The sequence below is a fragment of the Colobus angolensis genome, unplaced genomic scaffold, assembly GCF_000951035.1.
Source record: "Colobus angolensis palliatus isolate OR3802 unplaced genomic scaffold, Cang.pa_1.0 Scaffold10, whole genome shotgun sequence".
Lineage (NCBI taxonomy): Eukaryota > Metazoa > Chordata > Mammalia > Primates > Cercopithecidae > Colobus > Colobus angolensis.
Window position 1 is genome coordinate 8,595,619 of NW_012110919.1, and position 27,255 is coordinate 8,622,873.

A 27,255-nucleotide genomic window follows, 5' to 3' on the forward strand; every position below is an offset into this window, starting at 1 on the left:
TAAGAATAAAAATAAATAAAATAAAATAAAAGACTTTTTTTGCTGTTGTTTTAAGCTAAAACCAAAATGTTTTGACTTCTTCAAAAGCCAGATATCTCCCCTCCCTCAAAGACATTCTTTTTCTCAGTTCCAAAGGATGATTTTAAAGTTTCAAAGTGGAAAGGCTGGGCATAGTGGCACATACCTGTAATCCCAGCACTTTGGGAGGTTGAGGTGGGAGGATTGCTTGAGCCCAGGAGTTCAAGACCAGCCTGGGCAACATAAAGAGACCGTGTCTCTAAAAATAAAAAAAAAAAAAAACAAAAATTAGCCTAGCATGGTGGTTCATACCTATAGTCTCAGCCATTTGGGAGGCTGAGGTGGAAGGATAGCTTGAGCCCGGGAGGTCGAGGCTACAGTGACTCATGATCGTGCCTTTGCACTCAACCTGAGCAACAGAGTAAGATCCTGTCTCAAAAAAAAAAAAAAAAAAAGTCAAAGTGAAAACTAGCTTTTTATGGGTTTTATCATGATTTCCCTCATTATGTTTGTTGAACTATAATTTAAAAGAAAAAAAGCGATTTCATCCCTCCAGTCCCCATGTAAATGTTTGAGTTGCTGGACTTTGGGAAAACTGTTCAACTCTTTTAAATATCCTATTTCTTATTTCTTTAAATATCTTCAATATTTTATCTTTTATGAGTTGTTTAAGGTTTACAATTGTGTTGCAGAAATATTTACAACAAATGAAAGTGATGTTGACTATTTTGTGGAGGACTTTTTATTTAATTGATTTGTAAAGCTTTCTAAATATATATTTTTTAACAAGTGGCATTTGTATGTTTGTTTAAGATGCTAGAACTCTGATACAGAGATCAGGAGATCTGAGCTGAGTCCGACCTTTGCTGCTTTCTAGTGAGACAGAGAGCATATCACAGTCTTCGGGGCAATGTGGCCAGCAGACATACCTAAGTTGGAAACCCCATTCTGGCCCCTCTCCTTTCCCATCCTTTACTGCCACATAGCCCACTTCAGCTCCCATCAGTCATTCTCATTGCCAAAGAACTTTTATTTATAGGATTTGATCCACTTTTTTTTAGAAGGTAATTGGAGCTGATGTCGCCAAAATGACTTACTGTTGCTTTGGTTTTATCTTAATGACTAGCTGTGTCACGCTGAGCCAATCTGTTAGCTCATTTTTAAAATGAAATGGGCTAAACTCTAATGACCTCTCTGGCTCTAAAATTTAATAACATTATATGTACTTTCCTGGGGAAAAAAAGTATTACACAATCGAATATACTTTAGATAGTCAAAGTAGGATCAAATGGACTTTCTTTAGTGATTATTCTATACCTTCATTTCTGACCCTCTTTGAATCTTTAGGAGATGTTCCAGTTCAGTCTTTTGTGCATTTATTTATTTAACAAACATTGAGTCAATAAACTGGGTTATAAATATAACTAAACATTGTGTGTACTGCTGAGATGTTTATTGAAGAGGTAGCAAGGTAAATTTTTTTTTTTTTGAGACAGGGTCTCACTCTGTTGCACAGGCTGGAGTGCAGTGGCTCGATCTCAGCTTACTGCAGCCTTGCCTCCCAGGTTCAAGTGATTCTCCCACCTCAGCCTTCTGAGTCTCTGGGACTACAGGTGCATGCCACAACACCCAGCTAATTTTTGTATTTTTAATAGAGATGATTTTGCCATGTTGGCCAGGCTGGTCTGAAACTCCTGGCCTCAACCGATCCGCCCACCTTGGCCTCCCAAAGTGCTGTGATTACAGGTGTGAGCCACTGTTCCTGGCTTTAAACATTGTAATATAACAACATATAGAGAAATATTAAAAGAAATGAGTGGGAACTTCTGGGATTTTTTTTTTTTTAATCTCACATGAGGATGGGCATTTATGAACAAGGAATGAAGTTAAGTGTTTTCCCTCTATTCCCCCTGCCTCCTGCCTCACCACACACAGACACACAAATGCACACACACACACACACATACAGACACACTCATTGCAATTTAACATATACAAAGTCCCACTATGTGCAAAGCACATTGACTTTACAAAGTATATGAGAAAGACATAGTCTATTGGATCAAGTAATATCATATATACCCCATAAAAAGAGGTAAGATCAATTTATAAATGTCTGCACTGACAGTAAAATGATATACGTACCATAAATGAGGTCTAAAAACATTGTTAAGGGGTCTCCTAATGAGAGAGCACTGCCAATTTAGAACATCAAGGAAGGTTCATAGAGAGACTGGCACTTCAGACAGACTTCCAAAGTAACTGAGAAGTTTCAACCAAGAATTAGGTCTCTTATAACTACTGACTTTCAAAGTGAAATTTTTAACTTGGAGTAAAGTTAAACTTACTTTTTATTTACCTTTTTGAAATGGTGCATTTCTTTTTCTACTTAAACGTGTTTCAGGTATTTGATGTGAATGAGCCATTCTGGCCAATGGAAACCCTCTTAATGGACTCCCCAGTTTGCCTGGGCCCTTCCACTCACACTGGACAGTCCCTATGTTTACCAAGAGTCACTCGTATTTGTTCCCCAAATGGGTGTAAATTAATTGAATATTGTGTAAAACTGGTGAAATATGAGAGAAAGAGAGAAGACAGGAGTTTTTATTTATATAAAAATTAAATTGTAGCCCTGGTGCAGTGACTGACACCTGTAGTCCCAGTACTTTGGGATGCCAAGGCAGGTGGATCACTTGAGGTTAGGAGTTCCAGACCAGCCTGATCAATATGGTGAAACCCCATCTCTACTAAAAATGCAAAATTAGCCAGGCATGGTGGTAGGCACCTGTAATCCCAGCTACTCAGGAGGCTGAGGCAGGAGAATTGCCTGAATCCTGAATCCAGGAGGCAGAGGGTGCAGTGAGCTGAGATCATGCCACTGCACTCCAGCTTGGGTGACTGAGAGAGACTCTGTTTAAAAAAAAGGCCGGGCGCGGTGGCTCAAGCCTGTAATCCCAGCACTTTGGGAGGCCGAGACGGGCGGATCACGAGGTCAGGAGATCGAGACCATCCTGGCTAACACGGTGAAACCCCGTCTCTACTAAAAAATACAAAAAACTAGCCGGGCGAGATGGCGGCGCCTGTAGTCCCAGCTACTCGGGAGGCTGAGGCAGGAGAATGGCGTAAACCCGGGAGGCAGAGCTTGCAGTGAGCCGAGATCGCACCACTGCACTCCAGCCTGGGCGACAGAGCTAGACTCCGTCTCCAAAAAAAAAAAAAATTCAATTCTTTTAGAAAGGCTAAAGATGGATCATTGTATTCATCCATTTTCACATTGTTATAAAGAACTGCCTGAGACTGGGTAATTTATAAAGGAAAGAGGTTTATTTGACACAATTCCACATGGCTGGGGAAGCCTCAGGAAACTTACAGTCATGATGGAAGGAGAAGAGGCATGTCTTACATGGCAGGAGGATAGAGAGAGTGAGTGTGTGGGGAAGGAACTGTCAGACACTTACAAAACCATCAGATCTTGTGAGAACTCATTCACTATCTCAAAAACAGCATGGGGAACCACCCCCATGATCCAATTACCTCCACCTGGTCTCTCCCTTGACACGTGGGGGTTACGGGGGTTATGAATGATTATAATTGAAGATGAGATTTGGGTGGGGACACAAAGCCTAATCGTATCAGTCATTTGAAAATTACTGTTAAATTGGAAGTAGACGAAAAAAGAAGGTAACAATATTGGGAAGGCTGGGTGCAGTGGCTCACACCTGTAGTCTCGACACTTTGGGAGGCTGAAGTGGGAGGATTTCTTGAGCCCAGGAGTTTGAGACCAGCCTGGGAAATATAGCAACACTTCTTGTCTACAAAAAATAAAAAAATTAGCTGGGTGTGATGGCACGTACCTGTGATCTCAGCTACTCACAAGGCTAAGGTGGGAGGAGCTCTTGAGTTTAGGAGTTCAAGGCTGCAATGAGCTGTGATTGTGCCACTGTATTCCAGCCTAGGACATAGAGCAAGACCCTGTCTCCAAAAATATTTTTTGGGGGAAAAAGTAAAGAAAAAACAGACAATAAACAAAAAGAAAACTCAATTCAGCAGAACCACACTTCATGAAAAACCTTTCACTTTACATAAAAAAAGTTTGGTTAAAATAAAACATTGAGGTTAGATATGTATCACTTTTATAATCCTTTGTATCAATTGACCTTTTCAAATGAAATTTCCAAATTGTTTTGTATAAGAGGTCCTCTATCCTAATTTTATCTTAACTCTAAGTCCTTTTACATTAGTGCAGACTTTATCAGAGCCTATAGTGCAGGCATTCTGCAGTAGTTCATTGGTTTGATTGATTGCTCTGGGATGTACATTTATCATTAAGATTAAATTCCAGCTCTCACAAGGCCGAAACAGCCATGAGACCAGCACTATGAATTCTGATAAAAGAGAAAGAGGAAAAGAGAAACTCTTTAAATCACCTGTCCTGAATATTTTCTTCTCATTCTACATTTTCTCTAGGGGCAATCCCTTCTCTCTTCCACTTCTACTTTTCTCTTGTATGCTAACTTGAAAATCTGTATTTTCTGCTCCCAATTCTCCATGTATTTCTTACTGACAGTTGTATATATTTCACCTGATTTCACACAGCCATTGGCTACTAATTATGACACTTCTCAACAATATTATAATAGTTGGCTAATACCATAATTGCTAGTGTATATTAATGTTCCTCGCCAGCTCCCCAAACAGCCTTTCCAAATATCAGCTTAGCCAATAAGCATGCAATACCCAGTGGAAAATGTACATTGTGGGAAGTGAGCCAAAACAAAGCATTTAACAAAGATTAAGCTTTCATGTCCTACTGGAAGTTTTCTTAATGAAGATGATAAGGCACAGCTTACAAAACTGATCAGATTTTCTGTCATTCTCCAATCATTTGAGATTTAAATTTATTATCTCTACCACCCTGATTGGTGCCAGTGTTTATTAATGTTAGTGTTTTCCTATTTTATCTATGAAAACTTTTTTTTCAGCTAGTAGACTAATAATGGATATCCATTAATTGTCTTACTAGATTTTAGTATACAGCATACTTTATGTTTAAAAACATATTTTCCATATATCACTCTCTAAAAATCACTATCAAAATATATCTGATGAAAATACCTACATGGTTTATTTTTTTACCCAAAAAAATTTTCTTGGTAAAGTTAACACATAATGAAGACACCTGTGTGACTTATATGTCAGCAAATATGGTCCTCATCTCTCCCATCTCTTCTCTAGCATGTGAGGCCTTTGAGTTCAGGCCTCTGTCTAATTTGTCCCCATCCCTAGCACAAATCTTGGCACATACAAGTGCTCAATAAATGTTTATTAAGTTAGACTGTGGTGGCTAGGCATGGTAGCTCATGCCTCATGCCTGTAATCCCAGCACTTTGGGAGGCCAAGTAGAGTGGATTGCTTGAGTCCTGGAGTTCAAGACCAGCCTGGGCAATATGGCAAAACCCTGTCTCTACAAAAAATACAAAAATTAGCCAGTTGTGGTGGCATGTGCCTGTAGTCTTAGCTACTTGGGAGGCTGAGGTGAGAGGATCTCTTGAGCCCAGGAGGTCGAGGCTACAGTGAGCATCATTATGCCACTGCACTCCAGCCTGGGTGACAGAGCAAGACCCTGTCTCAAAAAAAAAAAAAAGAGAGATAGCCTGGGACATGCTCCATAGTTACGGTTATTTTATTTAGTCAGGCAATTCACACCTAAGTTCTATTTTAGATAATGGCCTATCCAATTTAGACTAGTTAAAATTCTAAGCTTTTAGTAATATAACTAGTATTCTTAGATGTTAAAAGAGATAAAGACGTATTTATACATTTTATGTTTATACTTTATAAACTAATCAAGACAGTGGAAAAGAATGCAGTCATTGGTTCTAAGAGTCAGTGTACCCAAACTTTCAGGATTAAAATCCTGACTTTTGGGGCTGGGTGGCTCACACCTGTAATCCTAGCACTTTGGGGGGCTGAGGTGGGCGGATCACCTGAGGTCAGGAGTTTGAGACTAGCCTTGCCAACATGGTGAAACTGTGTCTACTAAAAATACAAAAATTAGCTCAGCATGGTGGCATGCACCTGTAATACCAGCTACTCAGGAGGCTGAGGCAGGAGAATCGCTTGAACCCGGGAGGTAGAGATCGCAGTGAGCCAAGATCGTGCCACTGCACTCCATCCTGGGCAACAGAGTGAGACTCTGTCTCAAAAAAAAAAAAAGAAAGAAAGAAAAGAAATCCTGACTTTTTTGTTTATTTGCCACTCTAACAAATGCTACTTACCTTTGGGGTCAGTCACTTAATTTCTTTGTATCTAAATTCTTTATTAATAAAGTGTGGATGATAATAATAGGATCTAGCTCACAGGTTGTTATGAAGACTGTTACGAAGATATATTTCAATATAGTCATTTTGTATATACACTTATACTTACATTTATATTATTTAGCCTTGTGCCTGGCATATATAAGTGTTTGGCACTATATACATGTCGGCTATTGGTATTAGACATGAAATGGTTCTCATTGGTAATTTAGCACTTTGGTCAAATCCTCTTATTGCCTCATTTGACACAAATCAGGACCCAGAGAAGTTAAATGCCTTATCTAACTCATAGATAAGCTCATAGTGAACAAGTTATTAGATGTTGTGATATTTTGGTTTTACCAAATTCAATAATTAATTTCATAAGACCAGATTGACCTTCTACAATATAAAAGGCCCTATGCTGCATATAAAGTCAGTGAAAATCCTTGATAGGATGAGACAATGGTTCATTGAGGGTATTTAGGTTAGATTCACTCAAGGAAGTTACTTTGAAAGCAACTTCAGGTGACTAGGAAGCTATTTTTGTTACAGTTTTGCATGTGTGGTTTACCAGTTCCTACACATTTCTTGAAGAGTTTAGATTACTATTTGAAATAATATACTAGTTTTATTTAGTTTGCTTTTCAAAATGTATTTCTTAATGTGTATATCTAACTTTGCAGTTATTAATATCTTCTGAGGAAGTCAGATTTGTAAAGCTGTGGTCAATATCGGTGATTCCCACGATTGGCTGCAGGTCAGGGTTCCCTGGGGGAGAGTTTTTAAAAACATACGAATATTGGGCTCCAACTCTAACCTATTTAGTCCTATGGAATCAGTATGTTTTCAGGTGGGGCCCAGAATATCTACCTTTAAACTCTTCCTCCCACCTCCAACCTCCAGGATTTGCAGCTAAGTGTGAGACCTGCTGCACGAACCCATCACCATCTGGTGGAAGTTAACTGAAGTGCAGGCCCAAGTTCCTGGGTAAATAGCCTTTTGAATAATGGCCATTTTGACCAGGCTTCACAGATGTCAAAGTCATCCAGTGATAACTATTCTATTACATTTTGCTGCCTGACAAATAAAAGAGAAGTGGTTAAATCAGAGAGCTGAATTTAGGGTATGTTCTGTGTATTTAATTCATTCGTAATAGTTCAGGTTCCTACTAACAGAAGGAATGGACTTGGCAGGAGGAGCATGTGGCTACCTATGTCTTGAATTGGAGGTGATTTTCTGCCAGAATCCAAGCCCACTGCTTTCCTTGGCTTGCACTTTGTCCATCTGAATTGTCTTCAATCACAGTAATACTTTTAACCTACAATTGGTTATATAGAACATTGTCTTTTGCAAAAACTAACTGGCAAGAAGGTTAGTGACTTTCAAAGTAATATTTTTCTTGGTTAAATGCAGTGTTTTGGTTTTCTCAGCTGGCTGCCTTTTGTCACTTACATTGCAGTTCTATAATCTTGATTCTCTTACTCCAGAATGAGGTTCTTGACAATTCAGCTGCCATTTGCCTTTTCCTCTCCATTGCTGCTTCTTCCCTTGCCTCTCTAAGTGTGTCGGTTTCTAATTTGCATATGGGAAATTTTTCTTCCCATTTCAATTTGTTTTTTTCCCTGGATTTCTTGTTTTCTTTTTTCTTTTTGACATAGTGTCTCATTCTGTTGCCCAGGCTGGAGTAGAGTGGCTAGAGTGGCGCGATCTCAGCTCACTGCAGTCTCACCTCCTGGGTTCAAATGATTCTGGTGTCTCAGCCTCCCTAGTAGCTGGAACTGCAGACATGCACCAACATGCTCAGCTAATTTTTGTATTTTTAGTAGAGACTGGGTTTTGCCACGTTGGCCAGGCTGGTCTCAAAGTCCCGGCCTCAAGTGATCTGCGTGCCCCGGCCTCTCAAAGTGCTAGGATTACACGGGTGAGCCACCGTGCCAGGCTGAGCTTTCTTGTTTAATACTTTTCTGTAGGAGTACAAAGGCAAAACAATCAATCTATGTTTCACATAGAGAAGAATTACTAACCCAAGTCCCTCCAAGGGCCAGAAGAACACAGAAATGATCAGGCAAGCAGGCTGTGGCTGGGACAAAGGTGCAAGAACAATACATCTGGCTGGATGTTGTCTTGCTAGGATATAGGCTGAGGGGTACCAGATCACTCAGTGTTTCAACAGAAGACAGTAACCCAAAATTTTAAGTGCAATATCCTGGTTTTAAAATTTTGGCATCAAATTCAATTACTTTTTAAAACTTTTTGAAGGGAAAAAAAAGTAGAGGAGTGGGTAGAAAGGGCCTGCAGTGCCTTTTTGCACACCCATAGAAATGATGTTTCCCTTCCTGTTCTTATCTCCCCGTGCTTCCCTGGGGGATTGGTTCTCATTGTTGCTTGAGTTTTAGTCACCTCCTCTAAGGAGGGCCACCAAAACAATAGGGTTCAGGGCTTTCCTGGGTCAACTTCAGGGCAGTTGAGATTGTACTCAGAGTTGACTGGTGGGGAGTTCAGGTGGAAATTTTTCCCTCAGCCTGATGTTTCCATGGGAAGGGACCTGAAAGAAAGAGTGTCATCTTCTCCTTTCTGCTTCTTCACTCATTTCTTCCCAGAGGTGAAGGAGTGAATTGTCTGAGTGGAAACATGGAAACAGGAATAGGACATGTAGCCGAGTGCCTTCTTTTCTCTCTCCTTTCCAAGCCAAGAACCCATTCTGCTCTGCTTTTCCATGGTGTAAGTGGGATGTCTGCAGTAGCAGTGCTGTCTGTGACCCAGAGAGTACGTCTTTGTAATCACTGGCTTTGAAATTAGGAAACCCATTGTTGTCACATGTCTAAGCTAGGTTTACCAAAAGGCTAATAAAGCTGACACTTTAGTCTCCGTCTGCCTGATTCTTTTGTCTCTTAATTCATTCAAAACTCCAGCAGTGAATGAGGTATAATTTCCAATCTCAAATATCAATTTTTAGAATCTTTGAAATTAAATATACCCGAATCCCAAACCTGTTTTGTAATAATCTGTTTTTCTGTGCTCCACTGGAGGGATATGTAGGATTCTGGTTTCATCTTTTCTCCTGTGTCCCAAGGATGGGTCGACTGAATTGTATCCTAGAGAGCTGGATATCAGAGTTTTCTTCAGCCATCAGGGCTTACAATCAGTATTTTTTTAAGGTACCCTTCTAAGATCTTTTCTATGTAGGCATCAAACTTGAGTTTGTGTCCTCTTATTACTCTGTGATTGTTAACTGTCTTGTTATTTTCTTCCTCCTGGTAAATTCATAGGCTTGTGTTATCATACTTATCTCTTTGATGTTAGGCCAGAAAGTGGGACCAATACTTTTCATCTTATCATCAAACATCATCAATCATCAAATGTTTGTATCAGAAACATTTGTTTTCTTTCAAATCTTTTATATATGCCCATATTCAAAGAGTAGCAGAAAGAGAGAAGGGAGGCCAGTGTATAGTGTACCTCAGATTCTATTTATGTTAATCAAAGCAAGTTCCATTCAACTGGACTCATTACAAACTATGGAGACCATTGCCAGGACTTAAAAAGAAAATCCAGCAATGGAAATAAAGCATCACCGGCAATGAAAAGAAAAGAAAAAAATGTAGGATTTTATGAAGAGGACCATAAACTCGCAACCAGAGAGAAAAAATTACATTATTCTTATCTTGTCATTACTTACCAAAGCTTAGCATGTGGTACCGATCACTGCCCACTAACCATATGTTAATTCAGGATATAAGATTTCACTGATGGTCTTATAATTCTCATACTTCTGTGGAAGAAGGTCTTCTGAGGAATGTGGTAGGGATCCTTACCAACCTCACTCTGCAGCTCCTGCCCCTCTGCTAGCCCCTTCCATTATAATCTATGGAATGCTTATTTATTCAGAAAGAAATTTTACCCCCATCTTTGCTTCAAAGGCTTCTTCCACTTTCCCCAATTAAAATGTCTATTTTCTGTGACAGCATCATTTCCTTAGAAATTGCCTCCATTGAAAGAAATCCTGTTGTTCACTTTATCTTGAGCCAGTTGTTTAGGAAGAGGGATGAGCCAACTCTTACTTTCGACTGATACTCCTATATCTTTGTTTTGCCACTATCTCTTAGCAAAATGCTTCCTCTTGAAAATGGATACAGTCTTTTGGAGAGGACCCAACCATCTAGGACATACCAGTCTTGCCCAGAAACTTCAGTACCTAAGTTCCTTCTTCACTCTGTTCTATATTAGTACCCTCATGATGGCAACATCTGTGTTGATGGCTTCTAGCATCCTGGTTTTGTTTGTTTTCAACTATGATAACCTGCCTATCTACTATTCCTTTTTCTCTTGAATTCTTAGTCTACTTCTGCTTCCCCAACTTCTAATCATTCTTTCTCTTCTGAATCACCCAAAGCTTTTCTCAGCTTTACGTGCTTTGATTTGTTTACAGTATTCGACACTATTGACCGACCTCTGGGTTGTGAAATTGTCTCTTGACGTTTCCGTGCCCTGCTCCTTTTAATGTCTCATTATCCATTAGTTTTCTCTTCCTCCTTTTCATCCATATTAATTCAACGACAAATATTTGTTGATGTTTCCTGCATGTCAGGAATTGTGTGAGTTAATGAGGATTTAATTGTGTTTTCTTTCCCGTCCACTTTCTATCTCTCCACTATTTTCCATGGCTGTCTTATTTATAATAATGGCTTCAACAATTGCATTAATGCACTTTACTTTGTAATTAGTATCATTAATTCTAATCTGTTCCATCTCCAACTTCTACTTTTCTAAATACCTTGTCAGCATTTCCAGCTTTGGGGCCTTTCAAAAGCCAGCTTATCTTCTTGATTCCCTGTTTCTGGTAATAGCATTGCTGCCAGGCCAACCACCCTAAAACATCGTGGTCTTCTCAGTTATCAAGCTCTATCTATATTCCTCCCCAATCAACGTTTCTAGTTTCTCTGCTGCATTCCTAAATCTGTCATTTTGGTTTAATCTGACTACCTCTTGACTATTATGATGATCCCCTAAATGGTTCTTTACTTCAATATGCATCCCAATCAATCTTCCTAAAGAAATCCTGTGCTTAAATTATTTTACTGTCTTCCTGTTTCCTACCAAATAAATCCAAGGGCATTGCATAAAAACTCTTCATATCTGGTCTTAGCATATTATTCTAGACTCTTTTGAATATTTATTCCATGTTCCTGAAAAAAAATCTAAAATGGCAGAAGCCTCTAGGTGTCTGTTATTTTCTATATCTAGAATGTTTTTGTCTGCCTTCGCAAATCCTGTCCAGCATTGTCTGTTTCAAAGGTAAACTCCTCCATTTAAGTTTTATCTGATCTACCCAATCATCCTATCTTCCTTCCCTGAACACCAATAGCTTTGCTTCTTTCTTCTTTCTGCCATTTTCCCTCTGTACATGTCTGTCTCTTGTGTCCAAATTTCCCCCTTTTAATAAGGATATGATAGTATTGGATTAGGGCCCATCCTAATAACCTCATCTTAACTTGGCCCTATCACCTGCAGAGACCTTATTTCCAAATAAGGTGATATTCACAGGTAGTTGGGGTTAGGACATCAACAGCCCCTTGGGAAACACAGTTCCACTCACAACAGCTTCCCATTCATAGAAACCATAATCCAGATGCAGCAATGGGACTAACATAAAAAATTGATGAACAATATAAAAGAGTATGTGTTTAATCATTACACTGAGTGACATAAACCCTTAGGTATGCTAAGGCAATACAAATTATGGCTTGCAGGGTCAAGAAAAGCTTCATGAACAAAGGGTGATTTGGAGGTGAGCTTTTTCCTTAAGTACATATTATTCCTAAATAAGCATATTTTCTATATGTTGTTACTGATTAACATTTTGAAATAGATTCAGATTACTCAAGCTAATGAGACAGCTTGAACAATAGGATCAGGCTGTTAATGCAGCATGCAATAAATGCGTGTTGCAAGGAAGAAGTTTCCAGGGAACAAGAATTGCTATGGAAACCTGATATATCATTAAAAATGTAATGAATAAATATCATCAGGGTCTCAGATTCATCACACAGAAGAACTTCAAGACTGGGATAACGAAATAGTTCTCACACTGATTGCTCAATGTTTTGTAAGCTAAATCAGAGTGATTGTCCATTAGCAAAAAAGGTAGTAATATTCAAATAATCCAGGACTCCATAAGTGTATAAAAACTCCTTCAGCATAGGCTTTTCATTTAAATCACTGTCATTTTTCAGAAAATATTAATTTTAGCTGTAAGAAATAGTTATAATAATAGACCTGATTATATGCTTTCCAAAAGAACTAATATTTTGCCAACTCTTAAGAACACAATAGACACTGTAGTATCTTGGTGTTCAAGTATAGTATTAAGAAAGGGAATCTTTTTCTTACTACTCTTTCTTGCTGTTATAGAATCCATGTTCCATACCCCACCTTTTCTCTTTCTCTCTTTTCATCTTTATAACTCACATATTCTTTAAGATGTATCTTGTCATTTGTTCATTTATTGAACCTAATTGTACCTGTCTCTGGAGAAATGAGGCAGCCACTATACTGCTCTCAATGTTAAATAGAACCAGCCTCTTGGACTGCAGACATGGAAGGGCCAGTTTGGGAAGAGGTGATAGAGAAAACATTGTGGACAAGCCACCCCTGTTGCTGCTTCCATCAGATTTCATTCCAGCAGCCACTTTCTGGATCTCCCATGTGATATTTACACTTTCTGTTCTAAGTTTTTCTACACCCATGTCCCATGGGAAGAATGTGGAGGCAACACCAGCAACCTTTATGCCCTTGCCATGCTCCTCCTACCACAGGGCCTTTGCACGGATCATTTCATCTCTCTGGAACACTGTTACCTCCCATTTTTCCTAGTTAATTACCCATTAGTCCTTCAGATTGCAGCTTCAGTTTTACTTTCTCAGGTAAGTCTTCACCTCCGTGGTCACATTCCCCTCCAACAGGCTCTCATAGCACATACGCCTTTTGTTCATTATAGTGGCACCCGTATGACAATTTGATTAATGGAAGCTGTATCATGGCACTGACTATGTCTAATTTTACTCACCATTAAGTTTCCAATTCTAGCACGTGGTATGGTCTTAATAACTATTTATTAAATAAATGAATGAATAGCTTGTGTTTCCTGGATTACACTTAAGAATTTCTGAGGCCAGGCACAGTGACATATGCCTATATCCTAGCACTTCAGGAGGCCAAGGCAGGAGTACCACCTGAGATCAGGAGTTTGAGACCAGCCTGGTCAACATGGTGAAACCCGTCTCTACTAAAAATACCAAAAGAATTAGCCAGGTTTAGTGGCAGGTGCCTGTAATCCCAGCTACTTGGGAGGCTGAGGCAGAAGAATCGCTTGAACCTGGGAGGTGGAGGTTGTAGTGAGCAGAGATTGCACCATTGCACTCCAGCCTGGGTGACACAGTGAGACTCTGTCTCAACAAAAAAGAATTTCTGATGTAGACGCTTGCGTCCAGGATGCATTTTGTTTCATGTTTGCACTGGCACAGTGTGTTGGCAATTAATGTGATGTGTTCTCACAATCTATAGTCATACCATTGGTGGCTGTTGAAAAATGAAACATTATATTGCTTTCTTATTTCTGATAGTATGTTTTGTAAATTGCAACACACAATTACAATATCACCATCCTTGTTGATAGGTGTTTCTCATAATATAATGCACACAGTTGTTGATATAATGTAGCTAGAAATGTTCTATGGAGAGGAATACTAGGCTTTAATGGTTTCTGATGTAGGTATGAATGATTACCACTGTGAATGCAGCTGAAAAGTGGTAATAGCTACGCAGAAAAATTTTGAAGTACAATTAGTTTTTTAGAATTCTGAGGCCATGCCAGTATTTGGCAGAAAATATTGATGCCATGAACTGTATGGATGTGAGAGGTGGGAAGTGATAGTATATTTGCTTTCTTTGGTGTGGTATTTTGGAATCTCAGAGAAATAACGTTCTCAAGAAGCTCATAGTTGGGAAGTGGTCCATATAAATGTTTCTAAAAATCTGAATTTCTAACAACATAGCCCCCCACACACAGAGTGCATTCTTCTGTAGTCACAATTATAAGGTAGAGACAAAATCATCCCAGTAATCTACACAGCCGTGTGTAACCTGGATGCCATCCTCCACTCCCAACCCCTGTGCCTCTAACTTCACTTCCTACTGCTCTTTCCCTCTCTCATCCCTTTCGCCCCATGCCAGCCACATTGGCCAACTGACTGTTTCTCCCTCAGCACTTTTACCTGTGCTGTTCCCTCCTCATGGCATGCTGTTCCCATAGATAACCACATGGCTGGCCCTCTACTATCCTTCCCCGTGAGGCCTATTTTGGTCACTCTGTTTAAAACTGTAACATCTGCCAAATGCAATGCCTGCACTTCTCTCCCTTTAATTTTCTCCCACGCATCAAATACTATCTGATACTACTATATATTTTACTTACTTATCCTGTATTTTTGCTGCCTTCTCTCACAAAAATGTAAGTTCCTGGAGAACAGAGATTTCTTCACTGTTTTTAGTGTGTCTTCTTCACTGTCGCATCTCCAGTGCATAGTGTAGCTTTGATAGGACCTGACCTGACTCGTAGTTAAGAGCTAACCCATAGTAAGAGCTCAAAAAATATGTGTTGAATAAATAAATGAAAGCACTGCATTGAAGAAAAGGGGGAGACGCATAGGCTTTGGACTCTGTCTCTGCCATTTACTTTTTGTGTAATCCCAGGCACAATATCTTCTGTGAACCTTATCTGTCAAATGAGGAATATCTCTGTTCATTACTGTCTAGCATTGTTCTTGTATGTGTCACCTCTTCCTGAATTGTAGAAGTGAGACTAGTAATCACTCCTCTTCTTCTCCAGGTGACCCTGTAGGCTGGCGTTCAATAAGTGACAGATGTTGTTGTCAGAAAGGCTTTCTGGAGGAGCTAATTTTGAGTAGATAGAGATTTGATATATGTGGGGTAGTGTTTGCTATTGTTATCATGCTTAAGCACAGGGTCTGCTCTGCGCAGAATGAAATTAGAGTGTTAGAGCAGGCTAAGAATCACTGAGCTATTCGGAAGAGAGCAAGATGAAGAAGAACTTGTGGAAAACCAAGACAATCTTAGGAGGCCATGATATGACTAAACATCAAGTGGAGAAGATGCTTGCTTTCTACACGTGGATGTTTGGAATTAGGAAAATCGAGTCACAGGGCTGGGAGGTAGTGTTAGGAACCCTTCTGGGGTACTAGAAATGTTCTCTGTATTGAACTGGGTGGTGGTTACATTGGTGAATCCATATGCTCATTTATGAGTCTGTGCACTTTACAGTATATGTTAGTTAAAATTCATCAAGCTATGTACTTTACCATATGGAAGTTCTACTTCAATAAGAAAGCAAAAGCATGTCTATGGCTATGTGTGTGTGTGTGTGTGTGTGTGTGTGTGTGTGTGTGTGTGTGGTTCTAAAAAAACTTAGCTAGCAATGATGAGATGATGATATCAATAGCTATGAAATCACATTCAAGCAAGACATTTATCATTGAAGAATGGCATAGAGAAAAGAACTGGGACTCAAGAGACCAGAAAGATGATGGCATCTCTGCTTGGGCTGAGGAAGTGGGGAAGCAATGCTTTTTGGGCTGTGTGGGGAAGAAGAGGAGGCTCAAGGGAGCTTCGTTAGGGCCATTTAGTGACAAGTCTCTGCAAGGTGGACTGTGAAGCAACTTCCAGTAAGAGAGTTCTCTCTAAAGTTAAAAGGACGACTGATAGTGCTGCAGACTGTGCAACTTTCTGCTCTGGACCCGTGAAGAGAGTTGTAAAATCTCCTTGTGGAAGTTAGAGGAATTTTTTTTTTTTAGCACCGGAAAAGAATGTGGGAGAGCTCTAGAAATTCTGGCTTTCTAAAGTAAAACTTATAGTACCAAATGTCTATAAAAAAACTTTTATGAATAGTTTGAGACTGATTTTATTGCACAAAATCAGAGAATGGCAGAACTAAAAAAGATTTCAGACGCCGTCTGATTGAATAACTTCATTTTCTAGAAGCTAAGTTTCAGGAAGTTATGGTGCAGCCACAGTGACACAGCTGGGTCACATGAAGCTGAAGAGAACTTAGAACTCAGTAGCAACACCGGGCACAGTGGCTCACGCCTATAATCCCAGTACTTTGGGAGGCCAAGGAGGACGGATCACCTGAGGTCAGGAGTTCGAGACCAGCCCGGCCAACATAGCAAAACCCCGTCTCTACTAAAATACAAAAATTAGCAGGACGTGGTGGTGGGTGCCTGTAATCCCAGCTATTCAGGAGGCTGAGACAGGAGAATCGCTTGAACCTGGGAGGTGGAGGTTGCAGTGAGCTGAGATCATGCCATTGCACTCCAACCTGGGTGATGAGAATGACACTCCGTCTCGAAAAAAAAAAAAAAAGAACTCAGTAGCAATTTGCTTTTAAAGATTCCCTCCCTTTCTCCTTTACTTCTTTCCTTCCTTCTCTCCCTCTCTCCCTCCCTCTGTCCCTCCCTTTCTCCCTCCCTCCATTCTTTCCTTCCTTCCTCCCTCCCTCCCTACCTCCAGTATCTCAGTTCTTCTCTCCGTCCCTCCCTTCCTTTCTTTTTCAAATTGGGAAGTGTATTTAGCAACCCTTCTAATAACAGGGTGAATAATTACTTTTTAGACATTAAGAAATTGTATTCATCTTAGTTCACTATAGTCAATACATTGTTACTGGACTCAAATTATTTAGTATATTGAAATGTATTCTGAATTATTTATCTAATTGGAACTGTGAAATAAAATGCTGATTTGTATTCTGTATAGGCACTTGCTTTAAAAAGTGTAATAAGATTGTTTTAGGGTCAATAGCACCTTCACAAAAGGAAAGCAAAATGATTAATATTATAATCTTAAACTATTCAAACAAATACAGCGGCACACTTTAATTTCTTTAATTCACACTAAGTTGTTAGAAAAATTACTCATGTTCACAGCATGGGTTCTTACTTCTGAGTCTGCAAAACTAAAACAAAAAGAAATGACATGACAATATTGAAAGAAAAGTCAACAATTATAATTTTCAAACTTAACCTAGTCATCGTCAGTTAAATAACCAAAGAAGTGAGTCAGTTTTGAGATGCGTCTTAGAACATTTTCAGTTAAAAGGGCCAAATTCATTTTTCATCTCTTCATTATAGCTGAGGTACAATTGAAAGCCTAAATATTATTTTTTAAATTAGGCATTGTGACTAAAATTTAATAGACCGTTACATACTACATTAAGGCTTACAATGATTCTTATTTCAAATATGAGAGCATAAAACTGGTTATCATCTTTTAGTAAAAGAATATATCTGGTAAAAGAATTAAGATATTTTTCCATCCCTATAAGTGCATGTGGAGGAACAATATGAAAATACTTATCACTTGAGCTTATATGAGGTTCTACCGCTAAACAGACTTGGCATCGCTTGTTCTATTCCCACATGTGCTCTGTCTGACCTCTAAATTAGGAATTAAAAGAATAACAGGAATGTGGAGATGTGTTTTTTCTTTGATCCATTCTCTGATCATAAAGGAAACTGGGAATATGGAAATGTGGTTTCTCTTTGATGCAGGTTTTAATTAGCATATTTATAAGCAGTGCAGGGAGTTCTTGCAGAGAAATAGAGATGGGAGGAGTCTCCCAATCTGGCACTCCTTCGGTTCTGATGTAGCCAATGTGGAAAATACAGAGGTGCTCAGCTTTCATGGCGGGGTTCAATCAGAGAGTTAACAAGTATTTATCGAGGATCCACGGGGCACATAACTTTGAAGGGCACTCCAGGCATAAACAGTAACTTCTTACAACTCAGCTCTATGGGTAGGAGATTTAAGTGTGGTTAAGAGCTTCATACTGACAAACGTAGCTTTATTTACCCTTAATCCAGAAACTGGCATTAAATCTGATACTACGCCATTGTTGCTGTGGTAGTATTCACAAGGTTGGTATGGAAATTCACCCATATCCTGGGAAGCCCACATCTGTGATGTCTCCTGGTCCTGGTGTAAGTATTGAATTATCATTTTTGAGTTCTTCAATTCCCAACATTAAGTGGAAATCTCACTCTGTTAGTTATCAGAATTGTGCCTCTAGAAACTCAAAGTGGGCCATGTGTCAGAGACAGCATAGGTTTCTAACTGGATTTAGTGTCTACACTTCTACCTCCTCTTCCGTTTCCTTCTTTTATTCCTAATGCCACCCTCCTCCTCAAAACAGAGCTCAAAATGCTCACCCAGCTTTGCCGTATGGTGATTAACTCCCACTCTCAGTTAGGTCAGGAATCCTCCTGTGGCCTTGCCTCCGTGTTGTCTGAGCCTGTGCTGCCTAATTCTGGAATTGCATTCTCTCCTCCTTGTTTCTATAATGTGAAAATCCAACCAAAAACCAATGTGATATGGAGCAGTGGTTCTCACACCTCAATGATAATCTTAATCACCTAGGGATCTTTTTTTTGTTTTTTGTTTGTTTGTTTGTTTCTGGGCCAAACTGGTAGAAATTTTGCTTTCAGTCAGTCTGATGATGAGTCAGCTTTGAGAAGCACCATTTTTCTGTAAAGCCCCCTGCATGGAATGTGGCTACAGAGCAGCAGCACTGACCTCACCTGGGGTGTGTTACATGTGGAACCTCAGGCCCCACTCACCAATCAGAGTCGGCATTTTAACCTGAACTCCATGCATAAACATATGAAAGCTGGAGATGGGCTTCTGTGAAGAATATTGACCCGGACTCAGAAAATCTATGTTGTGCTTTAAAAATTGCTATTAGCAAAATGCCACCTAGGACATGTGCTTTAAACTTTCTCTACTCATTACTTCACGGGAAAGAGTGAGAGCAAGAGTGAGAGAGAGAGAGAGAGGAAGAAAAAGAGAGGGAATTGGTCTAATCTTATTTTTGAGGATTCTATTTCATTTTAAAGAGATCTTTTAGTAACAAAAGTGAAGAGAAAGATAGTTAAGAAAAATGAAAGTGTCAGGGTGTGTGTGTGTATGTGTGTGTTATATGCAGTGTATGCATTGTGTGTACGTATGTGGTATGTATTATACATGTAGTATGTATTTGTAGGGTGTGCGTGTATGTGGTATGTGGAAAGGAATAATTCCATTTTCCACTGTATTAGTTTGCTAGTGTTGCCATAACAAAGTATCCAAACTAGGTGGCTTAAAACAAAGACTTTTATTCTCTTGCAATTCCAGAGGCTGGACGTCCAAAGTCAGGGTGTCGGCAGAGCCACGCTGTCTCAGAAGGTGCCAAGGAAGGACCCATTTCAGGCCTCTCAGCTCACGGCAGTTCCTCAGCTCACAGCAGCATAGCTCAGTCCTCCCATGGTGTTCTTCCCGTGGGCTTCTGTGCCTCCGAATTTTCCCATTTTTTAAAAGACATCCGTCATGTTGGATTAGGGCCCACCCTAATGGTTTCATATTAACTTGATTACCTCTGTAAAGACCCTATCTCCAAAAAAGGTCACATTCTGAGGTATTGGGGGTTAGGGCTCCAAAACATGAATTTACGGGGAATGCAGTTCAACCCAGAACACCCACAATGACAGTGCAAAAGAGAAGAAGAATCTGGGGGGCCCTGAACGCCCCTCACTGTCATCCCATGCCCACCTGGGGTTAGATCAGAACTACTGTGGAGAGACAGCTCCTGAGCCTCCCTGTTCCCTGGCCTTGAGGTCACACCAGCCTAGGCTGATTATGCTAAGCGTAATTCGAAAAACACAAATCCTTCCGTTTCACTGACTTTTACTTCCTGACCTAAGTGAATGGAAGACCAAGACAAATGATCTTTGATGGACTACTGGCAAGGTTTATTTCCACGAAAAATTCAAACCCACCATAATTTCTTTCTAATGGACCAACGGATCCCTGATGAAGGCCTACAAATCTACCAGGCCCTCAGTTCTTACGGCTTCAGGAAGACTAAAACGTCAGCTATTTTCTTTACTAGGCACTCCGTCAGAGTCCCCCGGGTCCGATTTTATTATTGCTGTGTCTGTGAGGTGTGGTCTGTGCATAATCTGAAAAAGTCAACTGCATGCTGAACAATGTTGATTTAAAGCAAAACACCGTGGATGGACTGACTTACCCAAATAGTAGTGGGCTCAGAGAAAGGCAGTGAAATGAAGCTCAAAGTGAGAAATGGCTTGGATTTGAGCACCTCCTATATTTGCAGAGCCTGAGGGGACAGAGATGAATGGTGCTACCCAGTAGGAGAAACTTCCACCTTGAGGGTATTTCTCTGAGAGCCTACACAATTACAGTGAGCGACTCACATCATGGGGTAAAATATATTCATACTAAATTTGTCAGTGACACTTGCTTTAGTGCACTTAAGTTCAAGGTGATGTTGAAAATTTGGAGAAGTGGACACATAAAAGCAAGAAGAGGTTTCAGTGGTATTTCATGTAGGAGAATTCAAACTTTGTAAATATGATTTATTGATGGGATTGATTTTGCAAAAGAGTGATAACTAAGTATCAGGCTAGGTGGAGTGAGCAGGTGAAAGCAGAGTGTGGAAATGTCCTATTGTGGAGTAATATGTGCAAATAGGATGGACCAGGACTAGCATATGTGTTTTCAAACTTTTTTGACCATGACTCATAGTAAAAAATAATTTTACATTGTGACCTAGAATATGTACCCTCACATATGTATAAATATGAACAAAAGTTTGTAGAATAATACTCATCTTTACATGTGAGACTCTATTTCTTACTCTATTCTATTCTATTCTATCCCATCCCATCCCATCCCATCCCATCCCATCCCATCCCATCTCATCCCATTCCATTCCATCCCATCCCATCTCATTCCATCCCATCCTATTCTGTCCTATCCTACCCTATTCTATTTGCCTTCACTCCTTTTTATTTTCTTTCAATGTTGGCATGCTCTGCTGCATTGGTTTTATGACCTACCTATAGGTTGCAACCTGGAAAGGATGAGATAATTATTACTCTACACCAGTGGTTCTCAAGTGGACAGGAGATTTGATAATATCCAGACATGTTTGAAGGATGTCACAATTGGGAGAGTGCCCCTGGAAACTGGTGGGTAGAGGCCAGAGATCTTATAAAATGTCCTACAATACATAGGACAGCTATGAAGAATTATCCCACAACGAAGAATTATCCTGCCTGAAAAAGCAATAGTGTGCCTGCTGGAAAACTCTGCAATATACTTAGCACTCTTCCAAATATTCCTTAGAGCATGATTTTCAGTCTGGTCTCCTTAGAGACTTAGGAGCTCTGTAAAGTGGTTCAGGAACCACTCCAGGTGGCAAGAAGTGGGCCTCTCACCACTCTCACCACCAGTCAGAGGAGGCTGGACTTTAATTCATAGGGTGACCAACTCATTCCAGTTAGCTTGGGACTTTTCTGGTTTTAGCACTGAAAGCCCTATGTCCTAGGAGCTCCCTCAGTCCCTAGCAAACTGGGACATTTGGTCACTCTATAGTAGATATGACAAGAATAGTTCTTAAAAAAAAAAAAAAAAAGATTTTGCTTAAAATAGGAAGAGAAGGATGTTAAAAGCAACTGCTTGCAGAAGCATAAATCTTATGATGGAAGGGTGTTGAGAACTTGGAGAAGACCGCTAAGACATTCCTTTTAAAATGTTATTAATAATTTGGGGAACAGTCTGGAGAAGAAATATTAAAGACCTAGCTTTCTCTCCCTGAGCTTAGAACCCTGGGGAGAGGAAGACCTTAATCACCACCTTCATGGGAATGAAGCAATGCTATCTGAAAGATGTTAAGCAGCTGTTGTCTGCTCCTGCATTTGACAGGTTAAGAGGAATTCTAAAGAAATATTAAGCAAAACTTCTTGCTTTAATAAAATTTTTGAAATATCTTGTTCTGGATTCTTCTGAGGAAAAATAAGACAAGAATCTCCATGTTAAAAAATACAATTTTTTTGAATCGAGTTCTTCCTATAGGCAGGGAACTTGTAGCCTCTTGAGCTTCCTTCAATTCCTAATTCTATGAATGACTTAAATCTTTATCTGGTAAGTGCCCTGGGCTAGATGCATTCTGGAATTAATGAAAAAAGACATGAACTCTGTCCTATAGGAGATGACATTCCCCAAATACTCAATCAAAAACCAACCTCATCCTTTTTTGGGTAATATCTTCTTGAAAGTGTCCCTGGAGGGATTTTTTTTTCTATTCCCTGCAAGCCAATTTATTGTGGCTACTCGGGTAGTTTCTGTCAGACCTCAGAGCTACAACTAATTAAACTTCAACATGTTAGTACCTGACCTCACTGCCTGACCTCCTTTCAGTGCCTTTTGTTATATTTTGGTTCAGTGTTCTCATATATCCTTAGCAGAAGGTCAACAAAATATTTCAGAACTATGATTAATAATATAGCTTTTGTTCTTTAGAAAATTTTTGAAGGAATAGTAATCTCCCCCCAGTGACTATTTGCTGCTCACAGTTAAAATTGTTATGCATTAGGATTATTTCATTTTGTTACAGGAGAGGGGTCTCAATTCAGACCCTAAGAGAGGGTTCTTGGGTCTTGCACAAGAAAGAATTCCAGATGAGTCCATAGAGTAAAGTGAAAGCAAGTTGATTAGCAAAGTAAAGGAACAAAAGAAATGGCTACTCCAGAGATAGAGCAGCCCTGAGGGCAGCAGTTTGCCCATTTTTATGATTATTTCTTGATTATATGCTTTAAACAAGGGGTGGATTATTCATGCCTCCCCTTTTTAGACCATATAGGGTAACTTCCTAACATTGCCATGGCATTTGTAAACTGTCATGTGGGAGTATAGCATTGAGGAGTATCAGAGGTCACGTTCATCGTCATCTTGATTTTGGTGGGTTTTGGCTGGCTTCTTGACCACATGCTGTTTTATCAGCAAGGTCTTTATGACCCGTATCTTGTGCCAACCTATCTCATCCTGTGATTTAGAATGCCTTAACTGTCTGGGAATGCAGCCCAGGTCCCAACTTCTTTTTACCCAGCCCCTATTCAAGATGGAGTTGCTCTGGTTCAAACGCTTCTAACAATTTGACACTTCCTTTCCCCAGAAGAGATTGTAATAACATTTTCTCTGGTCAAAATGGAATATTTACCAAAGGATGAGGAGAAGGAAAGCATTCATATGTAGAGTGTCTCCAATCATTTTAAAAATAGAAACTACAATTTATCTCCCTGATGCGTTGAGTTCTTGTGTAGAGGGTGATATGTTGGTGAAATCTGACTCAGGAAGGGTGAGGGCTGCTCATGGAGATGGGAAGCTCCAGAAAAGCTCATTAGAGAGTGCTCAGCTGCTGTGGCCTTCGCTGCCCCCATCATAGACACTTCTGGGGGAACTACAGAGGAGAGTAGCTGGGGGCTGGGGGTTCCCAAATGAAGCTCTTCCACCAGCTTGTCAAGATGTTTCTAGATGTAAATAAACAGTGCATTCCTAACAAGGCTGCACCTCATTTCCTTCCCTTAGGAATATAGAGGATCTCTCTGAAAACTCAGGAACTGTGACACTGTGTTTACAGTATTTTAATTATTATAGACCCATCTGCTCAATTGAAGAGGCCTTGGATAACACTTAAATACCTGAATGGTCTAGCCTTCATTCAAAGAGTCGCTGAGCTATACAATACTCATTTGCCAAACCCTGTTGTTTTAGACCATTAGTTACTACTGAGATCCATAATGATTTGGCCATTTCCAGTAATAAGCAAAAGAGAGGCGGTTCATTATCTTCAGCACCCGTGACTAAAATTACTCGTTACAACTCTTAACGAATGGTTCTATTTGCTAATGGTTCTTCCTAAAATGAAACTTGTTTTGTAAAAGAAAAGTCGTTTTTCTTCAGATAACAGCAAATATATTTTGTTCTACAATACACATTATGTCCTCGGCAAAAATTGAATGTAGAAATCTTTCTTACATTTCATATAAAACATCAGCAAGCAAAGTTCTTCCTGCTTGAGTGAAAAAAAAGTCACTGTGCAAATAGTACCACATAAAGTAATGGCTTTGTTGCAGCTTGCTTTCCAGGTAGAGTGCAATGGCTCAGCACAGACACTTAGGAATCAAGTTGGAAAGAGGGTGAATACAAACAGAATAAAGATGAGTTGTAGATTCAGGATGACTGGTAATTTGCTACACGTCTTGGCTGGGAAAAAATAACTTGATATTTACCATGGGGTGGAAGGTAAATTTTGAGAGCCTAGGTTGGTAGGAGAGTGAAAATAGAAGAGAACTCAACTAGTTTGACTACGTATTAAATAGGAATGGGACATCTGCAAAAGAAACAAATAAAGGGGAGGAGAACAGAAGGAAAGGAAAGCCAGGACACTGGTGAGGAGTTGGGCTCTGAACAGCGGAAGTGATGATGATTTTAAGAACAGAAAGCTGAACACTGAATTTTGGAGTCTTCTGTAATATAAGCTCCCTCATTCTCTCAAAACCTTTCATAAAGTCCAAAGTGGCTCTTTCACCCTACCACCCCCTCCCTTTTTAGAGCACTTCTACTTTCAGAAGCTTTTATATAATTTATGTTTGTTTATGGTCTGGCTTTTCTTACCAAATGAGGAGATTTTGTCCATTTTGTTTCATGATATATAGTCCGAGGATCTAGGGTAGCGTGTGACTCAGAATGGATGCTGATAAATATTTTTAAAAGAATGAATAAATGATTGAATGAGAGCTACCACTATCCTTAAGGCTTTCAGCAAAATTGGGACAGACCCAGAGGAGCCTGTTAGCCTGCCTAATGTGACCTTATTTAAATCCACGGGCTGGTATCATCCAAAGGTTCCAGTTACTTTAAAGTTCTAACAGTCCTCCCTTTTCCCAATTTTCTGTTTCCCAGTAACCTAGCTTTTACTTACATAAACCCATGGTCTCTCTCCCTAGTCCAGGTGCATGAACTACATTGCATACTGTTCTGTTTTATGAGGATGAGAAATAAAAATGAAATCCTAAGTCACTCAACTGACTGAGCAGATCCCCTCTTGGCCAAGGGGACCTCAGTGTAACCTTGAAAACTGAGCTCTGGGCCATGACAGGATGGGGAGGTCAGAACCCCTCCCTTGCTAACCACCGTTAGGCTTTCCTCCTTAAGGGCTAAACAGAAACCAGCCCTTTAAAGAGGCTCGCCTAACTGATATCAACCAACTGCCTGATGCTGACCCTCTTTTCTTGCCTGATAAGAGATCACCAATCTTGGAGTGGTTCTGGCCAGTCAACAGAGAATGCACAGTAAGAGTCTTTGTGTCTTCTGCTTCACCTTTTGATATCAAAGGGCCAAAAACTCTACCCTTTGATCGTGCTAATGCTGCCATTTTTTGTACATGGGACCCATGAAGGGGCATGAAGCTCAATTGCACATGCATACATTTCTCCTTTCATAAATGTTCAGGACTCCTCCTATCGCTTATTGAATATGTATATTTCACCACCCAGTTCAGCATAAATTCCTGTCTTATTCTGCCAACCCTCAAAGTATCTGTTTCTGGCTTCTGACAGGAGGCTATATTTCCCAGCCTGGCAGAATGGCCACCCCGCTAGCTGCAACCCTTTATGAGAAATAAAGTTCTCCTTTCCAAATTCATTAACCTCATCATTATTCAGTTGGCAAAAGGCTTATGGATTTGTAGATACTGCTAATTTAATTAGAAATAATTTTTTTCTGTTCTTATTTATTAATATTATTATTTAGTCTCACTTGAGCAGTGATATTTTTTCCAGCTCTGGAATGTGGAGGAGATTCACACTAGACTCTCACTACATCAAATCCCACATTCTGCCTCCTGGTTTTTAACTTTGGACTCTGAAAGCTGACAGACAACCTATGCATCGAACTTTCTTTGTGCGTGTAAGTTGTTATTAGGATGGCAAATAAAAATGGTTTCACAGTCCAGGATAATAATGTAAGCTAATGAAGTTGGTCGGCCTGAAACAGTAGGGAGAGGTAGGGTCTGGGTTGAATAAAAGAGTGCTTGACTCATCTAAAGGTATTCAAGGCCGGGCGCAGTGGCTCAAGCCTGTAATCCCAGCACTTTGGGAGGCCGAGACGGGTGGATCACGAGGTCAGGAGATCGAGACCATCCTGGCTAACACTGTGAAACCCCGTCTCTACTAAAACATACAAAAAACTAGCCGGGCGAGGTGGCGGGCGCCTGTAGTCCCAGCTACTTGGGAGGCTGAGGCAGGAGAATGGCATAAACCCGGGAGGCGGAGCCTGCAGTGAGCTGAGATCCGGCCACTGCACTCCAGACCGGGCGACAGAGCAAGACTCCGTCTCAAAAAAAAAAAAAAGTATTCAAATTTATGTTTTTTAAAAGCTATGCTAGCTAAACATAATACATGTTTATTACCATATTGGTAATGCTGTTTTGTAATTATAATTCCTAATCTCAAGCATAATGGGATTCAAAAACGAATTTTTTTCATAAATCTAATTTTTGTCTTATAATTCCTTCAAAATTGTTCTGCTAATTCTGGGACTTATATGAATATTGTGAGTGAATATATATATGTATGTGGAAAAATTTTTTCAATGGAGTTGTGTAGCACATCTGTGTATTGTGGTACAGGACAAGGAATATATATAGGGGATTATAAGACAATCTATGAACTGAAATCATTCAGCAAAAGCATGAAATTGGAGCTAGTGATGAGGAAATACATAAGCTGCCGCTCTGTCTCCAAAATTTCTGGAGAGATCAGTAGGGATGAGGCTGTCCCACCACATATGACATGTGATTTGACCCAATTTTGTTTGTGATTAGTTCAAATCCCAGCTCCCCCCTTACAAGTTGTGTGACCTTGGACAAGTTACTTAACTGCTGTGTGTCATGTGTCCTTATCTGTCCAGTTGGGTTCATAAAGGTAGGTGCTTAATAGTTTATCATTCAAAGGGGCATTGTGAGGAT